The sequence below is a fragment of the Parasteatoda tepidariorum genome, chromosome 4 (genome assembly GCF_043381705.1).
Source record: "Parasteatoda tepidariorum isolate YZ-2023 chromosome 4, CAS_Ptep_4.0, whole genome shotgun sequence".
Lineage (NCBI taxonomy): Eukaryota > Metazoa > Arthropoda > Arachnida > Araneae > Theridiidae > Parasteatoda > Parasteatoda tepidariorum.
This window is the reverse complement of record NC_092207.1, coordinates 68,024,258-68,031,846: the sequence shown is the minus strand read 5'-3', so window position 1 is coordinate 68,031,846 and position 7,589 is coordinate 68,024,258.

Genomic DNA, 7,589 nt, shown 5'->3' with positions numbered 1-7,589 from the left:
AATCTCATTTTACGTTGTAGGACGAAAAAAAAAATAATAACTACAAAGATGTAGAATTGTGCATAATAACCTCTTTTTAATCATAAAAATGCTGGTTTTGGAATACCCTTAATGCGTAAGATGAGTACTGTAGAATGTTTTAATAGGATTATTGTAAGTTGTGTGTGCTTTGAGATCAACAGGCCAAAGTTTTGATAAAAGTGAGTGAAGTTAAAATAAAAATATATATGTATAACTTTCAGTCATACTTGATTTTCGATAACCTATCCGCTTTGTGTGGGGAGCTTTTTATGAAAGAAATTAAAGACATATACATTCGAGTTGTTTTTCGTAAATTTATATTTGATTCAGTGTAAATATTTTCAAGTCTGAGTTTCTTGAATTAGTACGACAATGAGCCGATTTTTATCGATCAGGTGGGAGGTTTTAGAAAAGATAACGAAGGTTATGCTTTAGCCTTTCATTTTTGTTTATTAAAGTCAGTTTAAATAACTTTAACTAACGCAACACACCACACGTGAATTTTTCAATCATGCAGGGACTTCTAAAATGTTCATCTTGTTTTGCTAGAATTAATTCAATAAAAGCAAAACGCTGTAAATCATCTTCCTCATCTTTGTTGGTTAAAAAATATTAAAAATTATCCTTAACTAAAATAATTTAAGTAATAAATTAAAATGATGGTTATAAAACGATTGTTAATTATTTTTAACCATAAAGATATTGATCGAAAATGTATCACACTCTCAAAAATGAATCTCTCCTTTTTGATGATTCAAATATCCTTGAGTTGTTTTCAATTACTATTCGCAACCATTTCATTGTAAAATTATGTGCTTTTCGACGAAACGTGAACTGTCAAATACTTGAAGAAACTGCTTCCTCAGTCGAGTTTCAAATTAATGCATTGTGCAACTTTATATGTAGGTAAATAATTTCAATTGTTGGTAATACTATTCCCTCTTGGGTGAATAATATTGCAATGTTGCGTTAAATTTTAACAGAAAACTATGTGGGTAGATATACGTCAATAAAAAACTCACCGTAGCATTCTTTTCATAAAATATGTTCTTTAACTTTTTTTTATCTAACTTAAATATCTTTTATTCTATAAAATAGGTAAATACAGGTTCCAATATATTCTTCAACTTTTTTTCATCTAACTTAAAATCCCTTTGTTCTGTAAAATAGGAAAATACAGGTTCTTATACGTTCTTAAATATTCTTTATCTAACTTAAAATCCCTTTGTCCCGTAAAGTATGCAAATACAAGTTCTTATATGCTCTTCAACTTTTTTATCCAACTTAAAAAAACCCTTGTCCTGCAAAATAAATAAATACAAGCTCCAATATGTTCTTCAATTTTTTTTTTAAACTTAAAAACTATTTGTCCTTATCATCATATTTATCTCATTTCATATTGCATCCCCTAATAAATTTTGCTTAAACAATATGCATTAAGCCTAATTCTTATACACATACAATGAAACTCTTATACTGAAGCAAGTAAAGATTGTATACTTTCTTTGATATTGAATAATGTTCATTCAGGCATTTTTAAGAAAACCGGGTCCTGTGAAAACGAATCAAAACTTAAAAACTATTTGTCCTTATCATCATATTTATCTCATTTAATATTGCATCCCTTAATAAATTTTGCTTAAACAATATGCATTAAACCTAATTCTTATACACATACAATGAAACTCTTATACTGAAGCAAGTAAAGATTGTATACTTTCTTTGATATTGAATAATGTTCATTAAGGCATTTTTAAGAAAACCGGGTGCTGTGAAAACGAATCAATTTTCTTTAAATTAGAGTAGCCATTTTTTCATATCCACTATCTTCTTCAAAGCTAATTATTCTCTATGCAACTTTAAATCTTGTAATACTATGAAACATGAATATATCTCCAAAGAAAAGAGAAATTTATTTTATTTATTTTTCGTGTGGTTCAGATATTACTGTTTTTATAATCGAATTACACCAAGAAGTTTCCGTCATTAGTATTTATCACATAAAATTTTCAAAATGAGGCTAATGGATTTATAACATAAATAAAGACATATTGATTTAAAAGCGTGTGAAAACGAATAAATTTTCGTAAAATTAGAGTAGCCATTTTTCCATATCCACTATCTTCTTCAAAGCTAATTATTCTCTAAGCAACTTCAAATCTTGTAATACTATGAAGCATCAATGTATCTCGAAAGAAAAAGAAAAATTTATTTTATTTACTTTTCGTGTGGTTCAGATATTAATGTTTTTATAATCTAATTACACCATAAAGTTTGTGTCATTAGTATTTATCACATAAAATGTTCAAAATGAGGCTAATGGATTAATAAAATAAATAAAGACATATTGATTTAAAAAAGTGTGAAAACGAATAAATTTTTGTAAAATTAGAGTAGCCATTTTTCCATATCCATTATCTTCTTCCAAGCTAATTATTCTCTAAGAAACTTAGAATCTTGTTACGCTATGAAGCAATGTATCTCAAACGAAAAACAGCAAAATATTTTATTTTTCATGTATTTCAAATATTAATATTTTTACAATCTCAATATACCATGAAATTAGTGTTCATTAGTATAAATGACGCAAATGGATTTATAAAATAAATAAAAACATATTGATTTGAAAGATAAACATGCATCTTTGTATCATTAACAGTTACACAAAAAGATAAATAGATGCATTATAAGCATGACATATTCGTTTTAATGTAATTGCTTTATAAATTATTCATATATTTCTCTAATCACGCCACCTTACGCGAAAATCATAGAAATAGCAAACTGAACTCAATAAATAAATTAAAGAGAAACGCAATAGCTTATAAACTTTCACGTTATTAGTGCTATCTATCAAAAGTCTGCTATTCAAAAAACATTGTATATTCAAGCAGTTTAGCTGGTTTATTAAGTAATTAATTCATGTTTTTAATCTTTCGTGAAAGATGGTAAGCGAAAAAAAGGTATAAATGAATATCGGGCAGGTTTTGAATTTCAGTTAAATCTAAATGTGTCCGAATAGCCAAATATTTAATTATAAATGTGTGATGAAACGAATGTCAATCTTGGATTTACAAGCATTCACTTTAAACAAAAAATTTTTAAAAATTTAAATACTATATCAATGACAGTATTAATAAAAATTAAATCAAATAATATTTGTTTCCTAAAGAATTTTGTCTTAAGACTAGAAATAAGAAAAGTTTAGAAAAGTATGAGTGGGTGGACGGAGCAGAATGGCTCTTAAAAATTTCTTTAATACTGTTAGTAATATTTTTCAGACAAATCAAAATGCTGCAAACAAACAAACAAAATTTTTATTGATAATAAAGTCACGTTGTGGCTGAAAGGTCTTAAGAGATTTTCATGGTCTTCCTCTTTATGTAATTAACATGCACTGTAAAAAATTGATACTCAAATTTTGCGAAATTTTCTTCGCTCCTGATGAAACCGCTTCCTGGTATATCCTCCGCGCGAACATTTCGTCAAAGTAAAAAAATATTTCGTTTTTTGTTATTCTGGTTTCGTCAAATTAAGAATTAATTTCGTAAATGTAAGGTGGTGAAAGAGCGATGAGCTTTCAAGTTGAGAAAACATTTTCGTCATACATTTGAAAATTCGTGTTTCGTCAAAAAATATGTGATTTCCAAAATTAACGGTTCTATAATTAATAAATGGTTCCATAATAAACGAAATACAATTCATGAATTTGTGAATAGTCGGAAGTGTGAGTTTTATTTCCGAGATTGAAGAGGGCAGTAATTGACAATATACTTGTGCTCGTGCTTAGAGCCAAATCATTGCGAAAATCGCATGGATGAGATTATCACAAGTTTATTTCGTCAATGATATTCATTTCAGTGTCAAATAAAAGTGGGAAAAGTTGTAGTATTGTGATGCTTGGGTAACCAAGAAGGATTTTAAAAGCATCAGTGCCATTAATCTTCAAGAATTGTGATTATGATTGTGACAAATCTTTTCTTACTCATTAATATTCAAGAAGCTACTCATGATCAAGTGTTTTCAAATGATATTTATCCTCCTTCTAAAATGTGTTTTGAGAAATCTAATAAAGTAAAGTCACCAGAAAGGGCAAAAATGAAGTTACGTACTAAGTACCAGTTTACGGGAAAATTTATAGCAAGACAAAATCAAAAAAAGGTGCATGCATTATTATATCACTTTATTCATCAAAACTGGTTATAAAAAAGTAACAGTAACATCTCCAGTGCTTATTTTTGTAAATTGCACACTGCTAAAAAAAAAAGATCACCTAATCATAATGTTCAGGTACTTTTCGGTTGGCTAGGCGAAAATCTCGCTAACTATTTTTTTGGCGACTTTTATCTTTATTTTTTAAAAATTTATATATATGGGTCATTCTCACGAAAACTGTCATTTTTTAGTTCATAAAAACCCAAAAAAGTAAGTGAATAAAAAGCTCTGAAACTTTTTATATTAATAGAAATATGTAATGGCATTAAAAAGAAAGTATATATCCTATAAATTATACTTAATATTTAAATAAATTAATTAATTGCACTGTTTAAAAAGTGAGGGAATGACGCTAATAGTGAGAGAATGATATTTTATTTTAATATATGCTTTTCTCTAAGTTACAGCTACCTCAAGTTTGAAAATGATAACATACTAAGTATATCTAACATTTATTATAATTTAGTTTTATATACTCAAAAGTTTTTAAAGGTTTGAGAAATAAAATTGGCTGGCACGATTGAACAAAAAAAATTTAATAATATACTCATCTTGAATCATTCCCTCACTTCAGGATCATTCCCTCACTTTATACACTAGTGAGGGAATGACAAATTTATTAAAATTTAAGAATAACAGTTACGCCTAATTAATTTCTGAAATCAATCACATACAATTATATTCATACAAGAAAGCAACATATAACTATCCACTTTCTCGATGAAGTTGTATTTTATTTTACTCTAAAAAACGACATGAGGGAATGACAAATGTAAAAAAATTTTCCAGGTTTGATTCATTCAAATTTATTCCACAACGAAGCTTCTTTAAGTTGAAGATGAAAACATACTGCAATTTTGTTCTATGATGCCAGTTGTTAACTGCTGAAGATTTTATTAAAATATTTTTATTCTAAGATGATTGCAGGTGATAAGAACATTGTTGTGAGGGAATGACGCGAAACACTGGGGACAAAGTTTAAAATAGTGCTGTGTTAATATTTTTATCGGAAATCTAAATTTAAAATTAATTTTCGGAATTCTATGTTTCAATATTCTGAAATAAAATACACGAATTTGTAAATTTTTTTATTTTTATTTCAGAAACAATTTTTTTTTTAAATTAACAGTGGGGACAAGTGAGGGAATGGCATATTGGTATATTTCAATTACCTAAAATAAATAAAAAATAAAAATTGATAATTTTATTTTTATTCTTTCGTTAGCTTGCATTCTGAAGGACACTTTCCCTGAATTTTTTTTTTNNNNATAATTTTAAGCAGTTTGAATACTTACTCAGTAGCGTAGGTAAGGCCTCCAGCCTGGCATGTTTTTATTAAACATCCCTTATCACTGGGGAATTTTTCTCCTACTTTATATGTTTTCCCCCCTACTGTACATGTATCTGAAAAAAAGAAAAATAAGTTCATAATAATATGAAATAGTGAGAAAAGCATTTGCAACCATGATTGAGCTCAACAACTATTAAGAATTTTTTCTAGTAAATAAAGAACAATAGAGTTCTAAATAATCCACTATACTGAGATGTGCATCTGTAAATAATATCGATGATTAACCTATTTTATTATTAAAAATCAACTGTAATTGAATCTAGATAATATTCTACTCAAAAATAAAAACTGATGGAAGCAATTTATCTAAAATCTATTGATAAGTCATTTTTTTATCCTGATAATGCACTTCTGAAATCTGACGTAAAATATTTTTTTCCATCTATTGCTTATTTTTTAACCTGAAAATGGAAGCTTAGGATATATATATATATATATATATATAATAAATAAATACAGAAAATACGAAGAAAGTTAAGAAAAACAATAAGTTTCGTTTATTGCGCTCAAGCAGCAAGTAAACAGAACTCATTAGATAAGTTCAAAATGAAGAATAAAACAAAGAAAAATTATAGACATATAAAAAAAGGGGGGGGATAATAAGTAAAAAAATAACAAACATCAGTTCTTTTTGAAAAAAAAAAGAAAAAAGGATTAAATTTTATTTAAAAAACCGGAAAAAATACCAGAAAAAAAAAGATATGTTTAAAGATATGTTAAAAGATTGTTTAAAGATATCAAATAGATTCTCTTTACCTTTAGGTATGCTAACAGAATGGAAATGGGGAGTTTATTATCACTTTAAAAACCTTATTTTCAATAATAAGGATAATTTAAATAAGAATAACAATTCAACAATTTTTTCCTAATATTGTTCAATCAATTAAGCAACTTCCAAAAAATTTTGTAATTACTCCCATAGACAAAGCTAATTATGCTATATTCAATAAAAAAATTTATGCTGAACTTTTACGGAATCAAATAATAGTAAAATAGAATAGGAATGCGGAATTAAAAAATAGTAAAAATTTTGAACTTAGTAATTTCAATAATAATATTGTCATTAAAATATTTTTAGCTTTTTTGCAAGAGATTAAAAATTAATATTAGCAATATACAATTTCCTTACTTAATTATCAGTCCTAAATTTCATAAAATTCCAGTAAAATTTAGAACTATCACATGTGGGTCTAATACTTATTTAACTAAACCTGGCACCATTTTCTCTAACTACTTAAATAAGATTATTAACTATATTACTAAAGAAGGTTTCTCTTGGATTATCACTAATAATCAACCGATTTTAGATTTCATTAAACATAATAAAATTAATTCCTTCTAGACATAATAAAATTAATTACGACTTTTGATTTCCAGGATCTTTTCAATAGCATTCCCCTTTCTAAACTAAAAGATGTCCTTTTGAATTATTACTATGATTTTAAAAATATCCTTTGTTGCGATTTTGTTTATTGGGAAATTCTAATTAATTTTTGTCTTTATAGTAATTATCTTTACACTAGAAAGGATATTTTTCTTCAAATTAATGGAATACCACAAGGATCTAATTATTCATCTCTCTTAGCTAACTTATTTTCGCATTATTATGAAAAAAATTATCTACTCTTAGTATTAAATTTGTTTTTAGATATACTGATGACTTAATTATCTTTAATTTCCAAGATTTTACTCTTTTATTGAATGATATATACCCTGAGGAATTAATCTTACTTCGTAATCATGATGATAATATTAATTTAAATTTTTTGGATTTGGGTATTATAAAAGTTGAAAATATCTGCTTTGTTGATTTATGCGATAAAAGAAATGATTTTAATTTTAATATTAATAAACTAATTACTTGGAATTCTAATGTTTTTAGGAGCATCTATTTAAATACCACTTTTAATGAAATGAACAGAATTAAAAGAATTTGTAGTAATATTTATTTATCCGAAAAACAAATCGGCAAACTCTTTCAAAATTTGACAAAAAAACAATG